This window comes from Zootermopsis nevadensis, unplaced genomic scaffold, assembly GCF_977971745.1.
Source record: "Zootermopsis nevadensis isolate Lab colony 2312 unplaced genomic scaffold, Znev_1.0 Znev_ptg000020l, whole genome shotgun sequence".
Lineage (NCBI taxonomy): Eukaryota > Metazoa > Arthropoda > Insecta > Blattodea > Termopsidae > Zootermopsis > Zootermopsis nevadensis.
Window position 1 is genome coordinate 14779777 of NW_028259152.1, and position 20567 is coordinate 14800343.

The following is a 20567-nucleotide window of genomic DNA, read 5'->3' on the forward strand; positions in this document are numbered from 1 at the left end:
GAGTTGAGGCAGCGTATCACAATTGACGTCCCAAGGGACACTGCACGAAGATTGGAACGAGTTGGATTACCGTCTTGACGTCTGCCGTGGATTCGAGTCTCTGCGAATTGTGCACAAAACTTGAGTGTTGTCCAGCGACTGGTGTAGGTGTGAAGTTTTAAGTATGCCACATATTTTTTATATATTGTTTTAAGAGTATAAAGTTCTTTTATGGTTCCTGCGTATAACAGTAGTCCTTTCACTTCTGCCAGGAGCTCAGGAGATATTTAATTGCCTTTCTATTTTTAAAATACGGCGGCTTGAATATACTTCCGGATTTCTGAAAAAAAAAAAAAAAAAAAAACGGACGCTGACAACTTTAACTTTGCAACTTCTCACATTCTGTCATGTCAACAGTGAGTATTGTCTGAGCGGGAAATTGACTTGACTTTAAAAACCAATCTAATGTTTGACAAAATGGTTGGCTCTTTGCTCTTCATGTTTCCTACCTTCCTAGTGTTTCGTCTTATTGTGTATTCTGTATTTCATAGATTTTTTAGTCACTAGTAACACACCCAAAAAATCAAATATGCAGACTGCTTCAACAGTGGAAACATTTTCAGTAAATGGCGATGTTCGAAATACAGCCTCAACATCACATCAGAAATTCAGAGTCGAGTCAGTTTTGTGCTCAGACAGTGCAAATATTGCAGATGCTGGATTGCTCTAGAAGTGCAAAAAAGATGAATATTCGATTCACTGTTCACTGCAGAAAGTCTTCCTTGTGTATAACAACTTTTTCGTTGTGTTTGTTTTGTTATAGGAAGACTAATAGAGGTAATATAAGTTTGGAAACGTTTAAGTTAGCAGCTGATGAAGTCTCTTCTAGAAGAATCTCGTTAAGGCAAACTGCTAATACATGGTGAAAATGTTTGAAGTTAATTTCTGCAATTAATTGTTAATTGGTATGGTGCCTGTAATTAATTACGTAATAAAGGTCCGAATTGTTCCTTATGTTTACTAATACAGTGTGTTGTAACAACTTTTCTCTTCACTGTAGCAACTAGCACCATAACAGGGAATATTGTTACAAAGCGTCTTCTCTTAAATAAATAAGTTTTGTGATGAAACAAAAATGAATAGGCCTTTGAAAAAATGTTATTAATATAGCCGAATAGTATTAGTACCTGACGCCATAATTGCTAACTTTGTAAATTTTAAGAATAAATGTACAAAAAAATCGTATTTGAAAATTGTAAGAACTAGCCCCAGTCTCCCCTAATAAGGAATGTACGGAAGGACGGAAGGACGAAAAGATGCCTGTTTGCTTGCATTCACGTTTGTATGCGTGCGAATATGGATGCGTTTATGAATGCGCGTGAATGTACGAGTTCGTGAATGCATTATGTAAACGTGTTGGCGCCAAACCGACTCTTGTATCACGACTGTTTATTGATCTTTTGTGCAATCCCTTTAGTTAATCCGCTCGCAAATCGCACCTTACGTGATGTACAGTAATTTACAAAGCAGGATTATGTTCCTGTCTTGTCAGCATTCCTCGTTGTCTGATACTGACAGTTTCGTGAGTTGGTACACCAGCACTGCCGGCTATCTACTGGGAACCAATTTTTAGATGGAAATTCTGTGTCTGAGGACTAATTGTGTGCTCTCTGACATCTGTGTTCGATTTGCTGTGTTCCGGTTTTGCTTCTTGGGAAATGTGGAACAGTTGTATTCCCAGCTTTCCTGGGTTTCCTGATGCCGTGTCTCCTCGAGGTAGTATTCCAGAAATATATTTATTTTGTACAGTCTATACACAAACGTTTGAAGTTTATTGGTGTTGTAAAAATTATATAATATTAAAACATTTTATTGTGTAAAATATTATATTAGCGCTCTTAATCGTAAATACGATTTTACATTATATGTTTTAGCGCTTTTATTAAAACGACATGTTTCGACGGGTAATAACCGTCGTCTTCAGGTTTTTATCAATTTAAAATATTTTAAAAACTATTACATATTTGATGCAATATGTTATAATGATCCGTAGTTCTGTTTGTAGCTTTCCATTTTCATGGTAAGTTGCTTATTGTAGTCAGACGTTATATTTATCAAGAGGTGTTGTGTAGAGTAACGTGCGTCTGACTGCTGGTGAAGAGAATCTGTGTCGCATATAAGATACAAATATTCTAGAAATGTTGGCTTACTGCTGAGAAGATTGAACTGGCAATGGAAATGGAAGCTCTGTATTAAAGTGTTATTTTATTGGCTGCGATAATCGGTGTCTCCTTCTAGGTCTCCTTCATCTTTTAAGGCCCAGATTTCGAATTTGGCACGTAAATATTTTAAGTTTGGGAAACACTACTCTAGATTAACCTTTAAGCTGTAGTAGTTTTATACTCCTGTTAGAGTTAGTCTTTTATTCGAAGTAAGGAACACTGAGTGAGGGTACTTGAGGTAGGTAGGAGGCCTCAGAAAATTAAATAATAATTTAATAAGTACATAATGTGGATTTTCATAACTTGTAGCCTCCGCTTTACCAAATATTTGGTTATTATATAGGAGGATGGAGTGGATTTGCAGCACGCATATAAGGGATATGAAATTCATACAAGATTTTTTGTCGATAGTTCTTAAGGACTGACGCTCGGTGTATCTAGGTATAAATAATTTTATTATAAGATATTGTAAATGCGTCATATTGTGATTCATAAGTATTAAAATATATTAAAATTTTTTTCCGTCAATCACAAATATAATAATGTTAAAAGATTAAAACATCATTTAATGTTCCCCATCGAGTACTCGATTACAATAGGATTGTATATATTCCCCGTCTTTTATAGAAAGTGAAGTTTCAGTTCACAAAGAGTTCAATCTTGATCCCTACGCTGAGTTCGTTCAGTATAGTTCACACTCTGTCAAAATATTTCTCGATTTTAATATAATAAAATTAAAATATATTAAATTTTTTTTCCGTCAATCACAAATATAATAATGTTAAAAGATTAAAACATCATTTAATGTTCCCCATCGAGTACTCGATTACAATCCTAACATTAAATGATGTTTTAATCTTTTAACATTATTATATTTGTGATTGACGGAAAATTTTTTTAATATATTTTAATTTTATTATATTAAAATCGAGAAATATTTTGACAGAGTGTGAACTATACTGAACGAACTCAGCGTAGGGATCAAGATTGAACTCTTTGTGAACTGAAAAACTTCACTATCTATAAAAGACGGGGAATAACTGAAGAAGAAAGTTTAAAAAAATAACCCTGCACTTTGGTTTAAGTTTGTTATCCAGAGTTTTTTCCACTGTAGTTGCACTGTAGCAGATGCTCTGAATCATAAACCGCATTAAAGTGAATAAATCTGGAAGTTAGCCTGTGGTTACAGTAGGAAACTTCTTAAGATTTATTTGCGATGTGTGATTCAGTTACGCAACAAACTAACATTCAAGTTGAGGTTAGGTTAGCTTCAAAGGGAACGTAATATTTTTTCCTTCAGGAAATTAAGAATACGTTGAAATGGGACGTGGCCAGACAATTGATCCTGCTATGAAAATCGACCTTATTTAATATTACAGGTATGACTATGCAAAACTTTCATATTTTTCATTCAACAACGTGATCGTTCCCGTACTAGGATTAGTGCATTTCCCGAGTATTTCAATTTATTGACATAAACTGTTATCCTTAGTACGCAAAGAAAAGAGAAAGTTTGTAAATATTACTATTTGATATTTGAGATGAAGAAGTCGATTGTATGATCTTAAGCTTTCACGGCGACTAAGTACAATAAATTCTTCTCGGGCTACGACTCGTGTCAGGTGGCTTAATGTAGAAAACACCTTGCTTCATCCTCGTTCTCAGGATACTGACAGAACCCTGAAGACGAGAAGCCCTGAGACTCTCGAAACGTTGGTGTTCTCTTCTTTAAACCACCTTACACTGCTCATTACCCCGAGAAGAATTTATTATAATTCGATTGTAGTTACTGGTGTGTGACACCCTGTAATTTTGTAGGTGATTATAAATGTTTCGGAGGAATAAATTCCACCCATTTTCAGGAATAAAATTTACTAATGCTATCACTACTTTTCCGTCGTTTAGCGGATGACAGGTAACACCGTGGTAACTAACTTGTGAAACAGCAGCGAGAAAGTATCATAACGCCTTTCGAAAATTCGTTCTGAGTAATGGTATTCATATTTTGGCATGGACGTGTGGTCCTATCTAAAACATCACTGCATTCACTAATTATAATCAAAAGACCCGCGATTTACTACCCCACAATACGCGACTACCTAGTTTCTCAATAAAATTTCCAATGACTCGAGCTTAGAAGTTGCCCGGCTTGAATTCCGTGGAAGACTGGGTTATTCTAATAAGTTCTTGTAACTATCCAAATTTATACTATCATTTCTACCTGATACAGTGTCAAATTCATGTACAAATACTTAACAGGTTATGGTATTCTGAATTGTATTCTAATGGGTTAAAGTGGACTAAAGATGGAAGCAAAATGTTACTTCGAAACGTTCCCATATACCATAAGACATCACGGCGTAGTCAACCACTCAACTGTAGCCAGTAATCACACCGCTGTGGAAAGATCTCAAGTCTCATATGTTGAATTATTGTGGACCACGATCCCTTCCTTCCAAATTCCTCCCGATTTAAAATCCTAAATAATAATACAACGTTAGTATCTGCACGACCTCGTCCGTTGTATTATCCTTAGACGTATAAAGATTAAAAAGATGAAAGTAGTAAATTCTCTGGGTATCAAATCGAATTATAAATTTCCATGTACCATAGACTGTCAGAACTGTAAATATTACATGAAGTCACGCATCTTGACACAAAGTTCAGAGTGAATTGGACTTGGCACACAATTCGTTTCGTTGACGTGAATTGACTTTAAACAGATCGTTAGTGATTCTGATACGGCATGTGGAGTCGTGAATGTTGATTGAATTTAAAAATAAATCTGATATCCTCTCAACAATAACGGGATATCAGGATGGTATTAAGGCAGCCACTGTTTTAATGACATTTTTGGTTTTGTTAACAGGTAAGCAAAAGTTTCATGTACCTGGTCGAGAAAGGCGAACTTAACGGTAAGTGACAAGATAAGTAACTACCAAATATCGACGGTTGTATTTATTTTAATTTTGAGTTGACTTTAATGGGTCATATTTTTAAATGATACATTATTCAACCGGCTTTATTCACAACATATAAATTCTTCTCATGCCAACACATCCGTTAATCAAACTAGCACGTTCGCTGCTGCTGAAGACGTCATGTTGCCAGGGATGCTGGTAAAAACACTGTTTATTCTTTCCACCAGTTCTCTCAGAATTCTTGGTTTTCGCGTTATGTAGGATTACTTGTTCCTTAGCCCACCTCCACAGGAAAAAGTCACAATGCATCAAGTGTGTGATGCGAGGAGACCTTTAATGTATTTTACTTCCTCCCATTCACGGGACGGTATGCGACAAATGAGGGGGTGTCCCATTCTGCATGAAATGAAGTGCTGTGGTGCTATCCCACTTAGAGATGACTGGTTCTATACGATCTCGTAACATTTCAAGGTACTTCAAAAAAAAAGGTCCATCAGCTGTGATGAATTTTATCCCACATGATATTACTGCTTTTAAACGACCCTGACCCTTCTTCACACTACGATCTGGGTCGACTGCCACCGAGAAATGATAGTTGTACAAATTCACGAACGTGTGAACCCAAAACACTGTCTCATGACTATACAGAATGTTCTCAAACAGTGCCTCATTACTACACAGAATGTTCTCAAACAATGCCTCATTACTACACAGAATGTTCTCAAACAATGCTTCATTACTACACAGAATGTTCTCAAACAATGCCTCATTACTACACAGAATGTTCTCAAACAATGCCTCATTACTACACAGAATGTTCTCAAACAATGCCTCATTTCTACACAGAATGTTCTCAAACAATGCCTCATTACTACACAGAATGTTCTCAAACATTGCCTCATTACTACACAGAATAAGTAATATTTTGACAAATTTAGTCTGAACCTCGATTGGTTCGTATAAATTTACAACTGTATTGTATAATAATTCATTCATTTCTTTCTAGCCTCGGTGTATGTATTGCATCTGTGAAGGCAAAAATGTACTAATATTTATATGCTGAAACTACTTCGTGATTCCAGTGAAATCTATGCTGTGCCTATGAAAAAACACGTCATATATATATATATATATAAACAATATGAAAACGCTTTATAAGCATTTCAGCTACTGGAGCATTCCATTCTTGGTGTATTGGAATTTGTTGTTTTCCAAGCATAAAACAGAATCAGAGAATTTTCTACCGAGGCAGTTAACACAAATTCGCAGCTCTCGCTGTGGACTGGGAAATAAATAAAGATTACTTAGCCACGCTACTCCTCTGAAGGGATTATTTTTTTGCCTACATTTCACGTGTTGCAATCTCACGCCTTCTCTAATTTTAACAGTCAGAATCACAAATGTGCTGGATCCCGACCGGTTTATATATGTTTACAGTTACACTTGAGTAACTTATTTAAATCGGTTGTTATAAGCGCCGTTCCTTGCATCCATGTAAACTGAATCATAATATTCGTCTAAATTATACAGAACAAGTATATAAACTCTTTTGAGATTCATAATTAAAACCTATCTCCATTTTGGATTACATTGAATTCAATGAGATGATAAAGTTGCGTCATATTGTGATAAATATATATTTGTTTAAATCTTGTCAGTCTAATCACAATAAAATTCCTATTAAATATTAAAATATTATTATAATTAACATTTAAATATTTAAAATATATTAAATGATGTTCTCTATCGAAATGTTCGATTTACATTAGATTATCATTTAATATATTTTAAATATTTAAATGTTAATTATAGTAATATTTTAATATTTAATAGGAACTTTATTGTGATTAGACTGACAAGATTTAAACAAATATTGAATTCAATATAAAGTTTAAATTATCATACATCTGTGTGATTGAGACATGCAGTAAGAATGAGAAGTTGAGAAATCCTTAAAAATTGTGCTTAAAAACGAGATAGAAGAGACAATTTTGGATATCTAATCGTAGATGGGGGACAATGTTTAAAGATCTTAAATAAATGGGGCGTACGAAGTGAACTAGAAACATCTAGCTCAGGCTATGGTCCGGTGGTGGGTTGTTACCATGGCACTAAGCTTCATGGATCCGTAAGAAATGGGGAAGTTTTTTTAATATGAGGAAATACAGAAAGATAATAATTTTGACAGCTTTCGTTATGTAGGGTTTGAGGTTTTCACGGCGTTGAGTCTGAAAGATGGCTGTCTTCTGGGTTCTTGTGCCATGTAGTCTGGCAGTATGTACTGCCAACCGTTGTTAACAAGCACAGAAATACAACATATATCATGCCACACTACAGAACGTAAGCTGGCTTATTGAACTCTCTCTTCAGTGTATAAACCACATAACCACTATCCATCAAATGTAGAGACATTCGACAAATATCGTACAACAGTTGCATTAATATCCATATATTACGAAACAAATTCAGTAATTATGGTCTCACTCACAATCCACGCATAAACATCAAAACAATATAATAAATAGTTGATAATAACAGGGAGGTAAGAGAGATTCACACATACAGGAGAAGAATTTCAAAAAGTAACTAAATTTTTTAATTACACAAGCTTAAAATAATTACAACTCAAACCACATAAAATAAATAAATTTCACAACAGTTGAGTATTGGAGCTCAAATGCGAGGCTGGCCACTTTATTACGCATTTCAAACATACCGCACATTTAAACTGATATACACGGAATATTTTGTAACAATACACATCAGTAGAGATTAATCCGGATATGTTTAGCATACTTGAAACACAGGACACTTCTGTGGACCAGCAGAGGACCTTGTGTGGGGCTGTAAAATCAGCTATAAAGGTTAAGTTTCAAGGCACATAAGATGAATTCTGCACCCATAGGCAAGGTATGTATCTCAGTGAGATTCATATCGATAATTACAATTCCATTCTAAACACCAATACACTGACTAGAGGTCGCGCGAGTAATCGTGGCACCTAAATGCGCGGTGTGTAAGCCGTGAGAGGGGAGTTCAGTAGTAGTGGGGGTCGCACAGCCTCAGCTGCGGTGACGCACCGAACTAAACAGAGCTAGAGCTACAAACGAACTGAAACTGACACCCCTCTAGTGCGTGCTTTGGACGGGTCCATCTCATACGACCAAAATCAGTCCTTTGCGCATGTGACAACACTTCTCGCGCGACCTCTACCAGAAGCAATATACTTTAACTCCCAAAATGCCTCCCTATTAACCACATTCGCTATGTGATCCAGTATTACCTGTTATAAATGTGGGGATATATTGTATGAACGTGTATAAGTAACTACGCATCACTCCGGAAACGTATTTATTTTTATTTTGTATTCTTTAAAATTGATAAATGTTGCATATTTCTTGGTTCGTATCCATCTTTCATGTAACTCTCTTCCGTTTTCAGGTAGATATTTATTCGTGGCGATTACTCAGGGCTTAATGAACATTATCTATGTACATTAATACGACCCTTGAAAGAAAATTACAATGATTTACTGCAAGTCCTTTCATAATAACGTAGCATAATAACTAATTTTTGAATTCTATATTAGTGTAAAGTATTCTTTTTAATAGAGGCTTTTGACGTTTTAAGGATACAGTACACAAAACTAAAAGATAAAAAAGTAAATAGATTATTTGGTAAAAAGGTAAACACATATAGACGTACTGATTAACTATTGATGTTCAAATGGGCGACTGTGAGTCCGATAGTTGGGGAAACTTTAATCATATAACTCTCCTCCTAAGCGTCTATATGGCGCGTAGCGGTTTAGATTTACATTTTTTTATGTGAAGGTACATGCCTGGCGTTCTTCTTACAAAATTAGAATGCATTTTAAAATTTAAACGATTAGAAGTTGTTTCCATATATAATTTACCTGTAAGAAATATAATAACTTTTAAGGGTACATATAATTTGTTTCTAATAGAAGCATTTGCTTATTGAATAATTTAATTCAATAATGTTAAAGTAAAGCAAGATTATAAATCTAAAAGGGATTGTTTTTTTGGGGGGGGGGATTATTAAGGTGGCAGTTATTTTGTACAGATTGAACAGAAAATCATAAAAGTACAGAATCGAACGAAAAAATTGTTCTTGAGTGGTTCCGAAAAGTTAAATTTGTTTAGTATAGAGCTGCATTTATACGTTTATAAAGAACAGTGTTTGCATTTGTAAGATTTTAATATTTCCCAGTTCTACTCGTTGATTGGCTATTCGCTATCCTGGCTGTGTATTTTGTGCTATTGTCTGACCATTAATGCGAAGGCAGGAGTAGTACCTTGAAATAGGCCATGCGCGATCTCCCTTAAAATTCTCATATATTCATATTCTTTGTGGTTTAAGCAGTATTGTTAGAGAACATAAGATGATGTTCTTGTGTATGTCGTCCTTATGTGACGCGTTTATCTTTATAACATTGCAGTAACTCTACCCACCTTCTCTTCGACTGGAAATGTCTCGTAGAGGATGTCGGGTGGAGCACCTGAGGTGCTTCATCCGACCCGGTTTCTCAATTTCTTACCCTCCCCGTCTTCACATATGGCTGCCGTTAGCTGTACCTGCTCGATGCAAATTAGATGGAAAATCTACTGCGAAGCCATGGCGGGAGTGCGAAACGATGGAACTATTAGTCACACCTCGCGATGTGGTGCTTCAGAATATTAAATGTAAGCATTCTGGTGTGCTATTTGAATTATGTAATACTTCAGACCTTCAACACCTTTAATGCTCTAAATTTACTTAATGATCCTTTATTTCGTGACATGTTTCGGGTATAATTACACCATCTTCAGGTCAACCTTTGTATATTCCGGAAACTACGAGTTTAGATATAATTAAATTGTAATATGGCTGATACGAAAATGTATTCTACAAAATGGTTTAGCAAAATTATGACAATACGTAAGCAACATGTAAACACGATAGAATGACGGCGTATTTTTAAAAATAGAAAAAATCTACTGCAGCCTATTAAATGGCACTTATTCCGAAACCAAATACACCATCTTAAAAATTATCTACAACTATACAAAGTAATAGGTGACAACACTCTTTCAGTAAACATTTTGCCCTAAGATCTCTGTACTTCAACATCACGCTTATGTAAATACAAACCACTTCCATCCCACTTTACTCAAGTACAAGCTTGCAAAAACACACACACAGATGATTTATATTATAATTTCAGATTCGCCATTCACCTCACCTTAAACTTCGACAACTTAACATCACTACTCCGTTTACTTTACACAATATTCAAGAATCATTCCCCGAGTTCCAAGTGAAATGAACGAACGGAACCCATGCTATTTATGCAACCCACAACATTCCACATGATTGTTAAAAGAATATGTAACGGATGGGACTGTTAGCCTCAGTAGTCGAACTGAAATTTAATTTAAAACTATGCTATTTTAAACGCGAATTTGTTGTAAACTTATGTTACTCTAAACATCAGAATTACATCCATTTTAATTTTAACATTAGTACAATTTAATTACATTTGGATGTCGCATGTCGCCAAATAGAGTGACGTAACACAGTGTTTTGAAGGTCTTAAGTTCTACTTAAGGCCCGATTCACGTTATTCTTACATAGTGAAGTAAATCATAAGTTATAGACAAGATTTAATGTATAATTATTAATCGAGAGGTCAAAGATTGAATAAGCAGAAACACATAATAGAGATTACACCATGTTATAAAATAAGAACTTATGAACTTACTGTGTACTTTAATATATACATATAGAGTTTTCTAATTATATAATTTTGTAATAAAATGTAACTTCTGGATAGACATCGTGACGCGCTAACTCCATTTCTCCATAAAGTAACGGAGTGAAGTAATTCCATCTATCTATGGATCAAGGCGCACTGCAGAAGATTTCTACTGCCAACTTTACTTCAAGTGCTTCAGTGCATAGTAATCCCCACCCCCTTCGCGAACCATTGGGAGGGATGGGGGTACGTTTCTAAAGAAAAATAATACTGCAGTTGGCAAGAGCAAGGCCTTATGGGAAATATTTCCAGAAGCTATTAACACGAATAAATATTTTCCAACGTTTTGGACGAAAATACAGCATTTATCTTCACACGGCATAACAATTTAGAAGACCACAATCGACAGTTTCACGTAAGTGAGAACTTTGAGGAAGTGAATGTGTAGGTATCATCACTTCACGGATGCTCCATACTAATTTGTTACCGTTCACGAGACATGCATAAACAGCCAGAACATTATCAACACTTCGATCCACAGTTAATTTTTTTTACCTCTGACCGGACAACAAATATCTGGATTCAAATATTCACTTATTCGCTATTTATATTTATATTTATGTCTTATTTAAAGACGCAATCACTACCTCAGATGATTACGTCGAACGATAGGCTGATTAATCAATAATACATCGGAAAGGATTTAGAAGGAATCGATCGTTGTATAGATCTACTTTATTTTTAACTACTATACCGGCGCCTACCCATAAGGACTCAGGAACACTACGAAAATCCTTAGTCAGGATAGTCAGTTCCAAAGCCGAGATTTGAATCTGGGACCCCCTGAATACGATGCAAGATTCTGACCAATCTCCTGCGACGCTCGAGTGTGTGTGTTCCTGGCATGAAGTGATTACAACGAAATATAATTAGAAGAGCCTATATATCCATCCGCACATTTGAGAATGCAATGACATTAAATGTAGCCTTGGGAATTTACATAAAATACATTAAAATTAAATTAAATCCGTGGCGTAACAGCTCCAGAGAGCCAAAGCCGACTAGCTTGACTGCTGGCCTCACGTTCACATGCCTAAGCAGAGGTGAAATACTTAGCTAATTTAATACATATCGGCCCAGGATAACCTCTGATATTCGTGAAATTCTCATCGTACTGAATCGAGTTTTTCTAAATCAGATCACCACACAAACAATTATAACATCGATAAAATGAAATATAGCTAAAATCGATATCCTTGACAATTATTTGTAATATTTCGTCGATATGATAACAAGGTCGAAGGTCCTGTTACGTGGTTCTCTTATGAACAATAACTACCTTTCGGTAGGCCTCTGCAGACTGAAATTAACTAAATTTGGATATTACACTCGAATACACCTTTGTACTCTTGATAATAATACATGTGACGTAAAAACTACGAACTATGGCTTAAAAGTTGAGAGTTACTTATGTGTGTAGAGAAAATGGAGTCTGTTTTGACAGATTCTCTTTGCAACAGGATCAATGTCTTCCTCGCTTTCAGTAATATACAAGCACATCGACACTCTCCCTAATTTCTTCGAGAGTCATTTCAACTGTTTGTTACTTACTATTCACGTGCAGCGCTTCTATTCCGAAAAAGGGCGCCAGATACGACAAAACCCATCATCGGCATAAAGAGAAACATTATCTGAAAGAAGAAGCTGATGGCATGAATATTGATATTCGTAGTTTGTACGAATGGAACCTCTGTGCTTTGTATAAGTCTTCCGTCCGCCCTCTAGGCGTCGTCCAGACATACATTTCTTGTATCTCTGTTAAAACCTTCAATATCTTGAGTCCTTTTTAATTTGGACTCTTACTTACGTCGGCGTGTGAGCACTCATCGTCTCTTCTTGAACATGAAGCAGTTTTAATCAAAGAGACTTCACTCACATCCAAAAGAGAGTTGCAGTGTGATCATTCTTTGTTTCGCGAATACGAGGTGCGATCGGAAGGTTTCAAGACTGCACGTATAAAAACCCATACACTTATCTCAGGTATTAAATTCATCCATCACCCTCGAAGTAGTTCCCCTGGGAGTGAACACAACGATCCCAGCGCCGCTGCCAAGCCTGGAAGCATCCCTGGAAATCTTTCTTTGTCAGCCTGTCAAGCACCATCTGCGATTCTGCCTGAATCTCTTCTATCGTCTCAAATCTCCTTCCCTTTAGCTGAATTTTCATCTTTGGGAAGAGGAAGAAGTCACACGGAGCTTAGAAAGGAAGTTGGGGTCGGTTCTTGCAAGATCTTTGAGCTCCTGACAAACGAGAAGTCGATTCTGCTTCTGGTCCTCAGACAGGATGCATCGCATGTGGAGTTCTTCCTTTAGAATCAGCTGACAGGTCCCGTATTCTGGCTAGAAATAATTCTGAAGAAAGAAATCCTTTACTCAATTTTTATGACTCCTATGAGGAATCGACATATCGCCTCACATCAGCCTACACAGATCAACGCAGTACAGAAAGACAGAACACGTCCGTGCTCCGAGATTAATTCGATACAAACATTCGAGCCTTTGAAGACTCTCTCAGACATTTTGGTTGGCCGTTGGCTTTTCCTGTCTTGTCATCGGAGACCTGTAATATAGATTCCAATTTACTGATATGGAGCGACGATTTGTGACACATTTTATTTCATTTTTTAAACGTGTTATTACATAAATTTTGTGTTTGGTGAGGAGAAAGGAGTCCGTAATATGTCTGTGGCATGGGTGTCGAGAAAGTCACGTACAAGGTCGCGTGAATACTTGAAAATGCTGTCAGACAACCGGTTTTCTCGTAAACATATTCGTCCGTAATAGTTCTGTTACAGCCCTAGAGAAGGCTCTGTAGGTCGTATGCTTTTCAGTCAGAACCACAGATTTTCAGTCAGCATGAAATATGCTTTTGATCTCTGACGGTTAAACGGCTTATTGCACTGTTGATGCTCATGTGCATTTTTAAAAATTGCGCAGGAATGTTGGCGTGAAATGATACAACGCAACATACCAGCTGACCAATAAAAACACGTGAATGTTATTGCCATTATAGTTGAAATTCTAGCTCTCGACACATCTCTCGATTCGCGCGTCGTGCGTTTATCGAATGAAGTAGCAGGAGGCGCTGGTTGTTTGTCAGATTTAACGACAGTGGCTCCACGGACCGGGTGTTTTAGAAACATACGCAGTCTTACACACGTATTTATTGATACTCGTAACAACCAACGATTTGAAATGTCGTAACAATAAGAAAATACAAGTGTTGGGATTACTGCAGTGGATTTTAATGAATCAATATCATGATCCATTCGAATCACCTGTTTCTACTGCCGGAAGTGGCAATGCGTGGAGCTTCTTCTCAAAGACGCTTATGGTATTCCGTGTTATCAGACAAATTAAATAGTTGCAATAATACAACCCGCGACTGGCTACTTCCATCCAGTGTATTTATTTTCAAAAGAACTAAAAACAGTTTCAGTATTTTTCTTTTTGAAATTCTTTAAAGGCTGCATCAAGCTTCTACGTACATTTTGTGTTTCAATCTACCGATATGATCAAAAATGAAATTATCCTGATAAATTTCTGTGTGAATCTCTCGCATGATATGAAATGCAAATACGATGGTTCTACTTGCAATTGGTTTGGCGAGCAGACGGGACGACATGGATCCCAGTGAAGTCATGTTCCTGTTTGCATATAGAACGGCTGAACCAGGAGAGAATTAGAATAGGGGAAGTGTTATAGTTTATGAAGAGCGTTTTGGCCAGAACAGTTAACAGTTTGATTTATAATCGGGTAGTCCTGGACCAGTTCTAGGCATGCTTCCTACTGGATGCTATGCGGTCTGCGGTCGTTCGATCGATCGATTTGCTGGTTTCATTGCGATGAAGGAAATCCAACTAATCAGCAAAGAGAATGGAGAGCCGATTACGATGAACAGTGTACAGGGCCCAGTATTTTTCTTATCTCTACCCTTTTCTCATAATACAGACATTGGTCCTGATGCTTATTTATTTCGGGCACGACTCTGTTCCTGTCAAAGCTAAGAGGTATAAATTATGTATTTCATTAAATAAATATATTACCACGTCGATGTTTTTGTTCTATAAAAATTGTACACCAAATTGCACCTAGATTTTGTCACGCAGTCTGATAATTTTCTTTGTGGAGAACTTCTTGTAGGTAGGTTTTAAAAAAATCTTATAAGTTTCGACATATTTGTCTGTTCGTAAGAAAAATCTCTAAAACCGCGCTATTTTTTTAAAGTCGTTACGATAAACCAATGCCCTAAATATTTATTTTGGTTTAACGCACACCAAATCAATATACGTGTTACGTTGTGACTTTTTTAAAATATATTCTTAAGTCATCTTTTTTTCATGGCCTAAATAAAGTCTTACGTTAATTCATTTTTAGAATTTTATTAAACTGGACTTCTATGATATATTATTGTTTGGCAATAAACGTCTTCCTTATTCCATTTTTATGTTATAATTCTGGCAAACGCCTTCTTAAAGAGGACAAATTCGTGTTATGTCCCTCCTCATTGCAAACTTCTGAGTGTAAAGAAACAGTGCACTTGATAGTCGAGTACGGTCAGTGCTGTTCACAGTAGAAGTTTAAAAGAATTTATATTAATAGCGGGATATTGTCGTATTACTTTTATTCGATATTTAATCGACTACGAGTCTTCTTCTACTATAAAAATTTCTGATTCCCCGTCGTCGTCAAACAATTTGTAGCCAAACAATTACGTCATCAAACAATGTTACGTCATTTGTTTTTTTCAAGGGGAAGGCTAGGAGCGAGTCTCTTGTGCGATGGTATAATGCTGACTGCACAGAGGAGCTTATCGGACTGAACGCCCAAACAAAAGAAATGCACTGACCGTGCCACCTCAGGTACACAGAGTAGGCCCGTCCGCCAGCTCCGCTAGCTTCTCCACCGACCAAATCTACTGCACTGACTATAATACTGTTATGGTCGCGTTGTAGTTTGGTGATGATTTCTGGAATCAGTACTCAGCATCGTCTAACTCAAAACACGACTTAATCACGTGTTTGCCATGCGCATTGCCGTTCGACACCAAGGCTAGACGTACCGTGACCACCACAAGCTTGCGACCGCTAACCTAGACGTTTTGAATTTCAAATGATGAGCTATTAACAGCGCCGAGCCGAGTTAGCAACGCATTAAAATTGTATTGGTAGTCATAAAGACAAGTAATGACAAGAAGACAATACAGGAATATAGATAACTTCCGAAACGTCGTGTGCGTTAAACGCACCTTTCACAATGAACATTGACTGTCAAAATCGGATAATGTTTGGTGTGTAGGTTATTTATTCTGAGCCGTTTTAGTGTCGACATCGTGAGATCGGTAAAAAGCTCCCATGGCCTACTTCAACGTCATATCTCGTTAGTGGCCCGAAAGCATTGCCGAAATCCACAAAACCCCTAGACTCTGGATTTTGAAAGCGTTATTTAGTGTCTTGAAGACAGAGTAACTAGCTACTTTAAACAGTTGGTTTCATCGTCATTTGTCCTGTATTACCTCAGTGAATATCGTTTCTCACTTCAGAGTTCTTGATTTAGATCCATTCGCTGAAAAGTTAACGGCAGATTTACAAACAAAAGCCGTATCGTCGTGTCAGTCTTAATTAGTCGCATTCGCTGACGTCACAGATAATTGAATTTGCTCCATGTATTTGTATGAAAGAGTTAAGCATTGTTTTTCTGAGTGTCTGTAACAGTATTATTTGTAGTAACCTCTTTTTTAACCCAACCATTCTTCTGTAATTTATTTCAAGAGTTAAAATATTAGTAGCAACATTCTGTATTCGCTCGTGAGCTTACTGAAAGAAGCATTTCTTAGTGTAACTGAATATTTACCGCCCATGCAGGGAACAGGAGGTCACGATTCAAAGGTTGGCTGCTCTGATATTGGGACATACCAGCAGATGGCAGGTAAAACGATTATGAGGCGATGGACATGCCATCTCATAGCCGCCATTCACTGAGAGGTTAAGTTAGACAAAGACAGGTGCAGGACTCAACAGGCAAGTCGACGTACAGTGACGAGTGAGTTGATAAAAATTGTGTGTGAAGAAAGATGATCATTTAAAACTTGTTTTATCTTCTGTTGTTCGCTAATGAGAGTGCAGACATTTGGGGAAAGCAACGTTGGATCTTGCCTTCACTACATCCAGGTAAGTTTTTGAAATCACGCAAAGTAACCATTTTAAGTTTTGATTTACCTTTATAGTGATTGAGTAAAGAGGGAATTGGCGGTTAATGTAGCACGAGTTCAGATGAGATATACATGTAGAGTTTTGGTAGGAAAATTAATTCATATTCAACTTTGTAGATGCAGTAGAAGATGGAAGAATAAAATCTAAACATGTCATAGAGAAAGAGGGTGTGAGGTTAGGATAGGCATTGAAGTGAAGGACTTTTGAGTTTACGGTAATCTACCTTCGGGTTTAATAAAATCAATAGACCGACTGAGCGACTGTTAGTTTTTTCAATGAATTAATAAGATATGTCTATAGTGAAATGTGGAACTGTGATATGAAGATATCAAGCCACTGGTTTACAGAACAGTTAATTCTGTATTCGTTACTGCTGATGAAATTCACTAGTTCTTTCCAGACTGATTCCTACTCTGTTAAGTGTCTGCAAAATGGCTTACTTTCCATCTGAAGTGACATTGATATTTTCTAACTTTCTTAGTTATCTGAACTTAGGAGTAATGCAAATTATATTTCCTTTTGATTTTACCGAATTTGTGAATAGGTTGTGATTCATTTTATCCCGTGAATTTCTTCCAAGGATCTCAGAAAAAAAACCTAATCAAAATTCAGTTTAGACGATGTCCAATCCGAGATTTGAACCTGGAGTTTTCTGAACATTAATCAAGTATGCAATGCCTTTAACCTTGATTTTCCGGTCATTTACAATAATAAGATAAAGTATCCTATCACAAACGAGACTACAGAGCTTTGAATATTGCTCCGATTTCAACGTTGTAACCGTCCTCATTGATTGCTGACATTGGGTGGTCACGTATCGCCTATTGAACACTGCTTGTAGAGTTCCGCTGTTGACTGAACGTATTAAGATGGCGCAAGGCGAAGGCAATTTCGTGATACAATGGGTGAGAGAGCAGCAGGGAAGCAAATGACTCTACTTCATATATCTATAAAAGAAAGAAAGAAACTTTTGGAAAGAAAAGTAAACATTCAAGTTATAGATTAGATAAATTTTTGTTTTTCTTGGGGAGGGAGGAGGAAACGAAATATACGTGAGGTGATTTCAGAATGTGGAATCTGTGAGCAAGGGCGATGTGCCCTGAAGGTAGGCAACATATCGTACTCGTCAGTTCAACAGAATGCATGTACGTCGGGCGCATATGTCGACTCCAGTCTGTTTCTTCTTGACAGTGATGTAAAATGTAATAATTTCCTTCTTATGTTCTAAAGATGAGTTCCAAAGAAATGGGTGGGAACATTTTTTTAAGATTCGCACTCAGAGGTCTAACTCACAGTTTTGAAGCTTCTAGAATACTGTACAAGATAGTAAGTCAGGGTCCATTTGCTGTTTAATGGTAATACTCGGTCACACACACAAAACATTCAACACAAATCTGTATCAGTATAATGTCAACCTCATTAAAAGGTTAGGAGATCTGACTTTTGGTTTTTAAACATGTTTTTAACTAATACTGGCTGATAATACGGAGAATAAACAATAAATTAGGATTATGTAGTGAAACGATCAAATAGGGTAGTATATGTATTGGAAATTAGAAATTGTAATAATGTGTATTTACAGATGTGAACAGTAACTGACAGCTATCTGAATTACAGAATGATATGTATTGTTCTAGATTTGGGCATAGGGGAATCTTATAGTTTAACACGTCCATATTTCTTGGTTAAGTCAGATGGGCTCTGAGAACGTAACAAAACCAAATACTGTAACAGTAATCATAAGAGACATAAAACGTCTTGACATGGTTGAGTTAATGAAACTTCGAATAGCGAATCCTGATGTGAAATAATTTCCCAACACCCAAAGAGTGACGTCACATGAGCTGAAGTACGATGTCGGTGTAAGTGTCCACACCGGTAGAGTACAAGTAGGTAACCACACGCCATGACGCTGAACACGAGCTCGCATCATATGTGCCCGGAATCCCTCGGCGGAACATCGTAATAGCATTTACTTATTAACGAAATGGCGTCCACATTTTACGTCCAGTCCCTGCAATGAATTAGCTCAGAGCAGCAAGGTTCACATAAAGGAAGTTAAACAAGTTTGTCATTCTACAGGCCTACTGTAAGCTACTGCAGAAACCGCGTGGTTAGCACTCTAGGTTATATTCGGGTCCGGGAGCTCTTTATTAGATTCCGGGCTAGGTAATCAATCCAGACTATGGTCCTGCGCGTTTTTCGTCAGTTCCTCCCGACTGTCCTACACTTAATCGGTAGAGGACATGACCGGCACATCACGCACTTTCAGAAAAGTAACTCACAATCATATTTAACCTGAAGATGGAGGCAGGATTTTCCATCGAAACGTCGATAGACTGTAATATAAATTCAGTCTAGGTGTTTGAAACTGTCATTAAGTAACTTATCAGTCATTCAAATGGTACACAAAATTATTAGATGCTGTAAATAACAAATAATATGGCCATAAGTTCTTATAGAATTTATTTTATAAGACAATGTGTAGTGTGACGTACCGTTGGAATAGCCCTGACAAAGCATCAAAGATGGCAGGGAAACCCTACTTCATTAAAGGAGATTTTACAGGGTTGTTGGTATCGCCGTCACGTGAGTGGTGTTCCACACTGTGACGTCATCCCTGAACCATTGGTGGTTGAGACGTGGCAGCAGCTGCTTGTGTATTTTCTACAGCGACAAATCACAATCTATTCCGCTGTTATTCCACAGAGGACGCACGCAGTCTGAGACTTGCGTGGCCTTGAAGCATATCCCCACGTAATCATACATCACTGATGTTTTCTTCACGTCTTATTTCGTGTTCGGATAAAGTTGTTATGTGCTTTGAGATCTTGATGCAGGTGACAACATGTAATTAGATTAACGTAGAACTATCAAGTCTTAATCTAGTCACAATATAATATGTTAATAAGAAACTGGGACATTACAATTGTGGGCCAACCCATGAAAAAAAATAGTTGTGTATTGTTATTGTAAAAGCTACTGAAAATAAAATTGTGCAAATGTAGGTCTTATTGGAACATACAGAGGGTCAAAGCGTGAAGCTGACCATTCATACCCATTTAATATGAGGTCTATAATGCATTCAGGGATGGTTTTACTCGATATGTTATAGTACGTAGTTTGTAGGATTTGAGGCTTTCACCGCGGTGAGTCTGAAGTTGGCTGTCTTCTGGGTTGTTGCGTCGTGTAGACTAGTAGAAGTTGCATCTAAACTCAAAGTCCCACCTGCTTCAGAAGTCTTTGTGACCGGTTTCATGACTGTTATCACGTACAATAATCGGGGTAAATATGTGCGTTCAACGTCCAATGGAAGAAAAAGCAAGGATATTAGAGGGTTGGCGAATATGGTAGCATATTGTCCATGCATTTAACACTATTTCCCTGCGACATTACGTTGTAGCTGGTTTGCTCAT

The 20567-nt window shown here is 37.0% G+C and overlaps 1 protein-coding gene across 2 annotated transcripts in view; it reads left to right on the plus strand.

The window, feature by feature from the left end:
- LOC110831017 (limbic system-associated membrane protein) overlaps nucleotides 1-20567 on the plus strand; it is a 457320-nt gene that overhangs the window by 41685 nt on the left and 395068 nt on the right. Inside the window, exon 1 of one of the 2 annotated variants that reach the window (XM_087351903.1) lies at nucleotides 16906-17109. The exons of the other annotated variant lie outside the window; for it this stretch is intronic. The gene's annotated coding sequence lies outside the window, so the exon portion shown is untranslated. Of the gene's footprint in view, nucleotides 1-16905; nucleotides 17110-20567 lie in introns of those variants that run through there. 2 annotated transcript variants of the gene reach the window in all.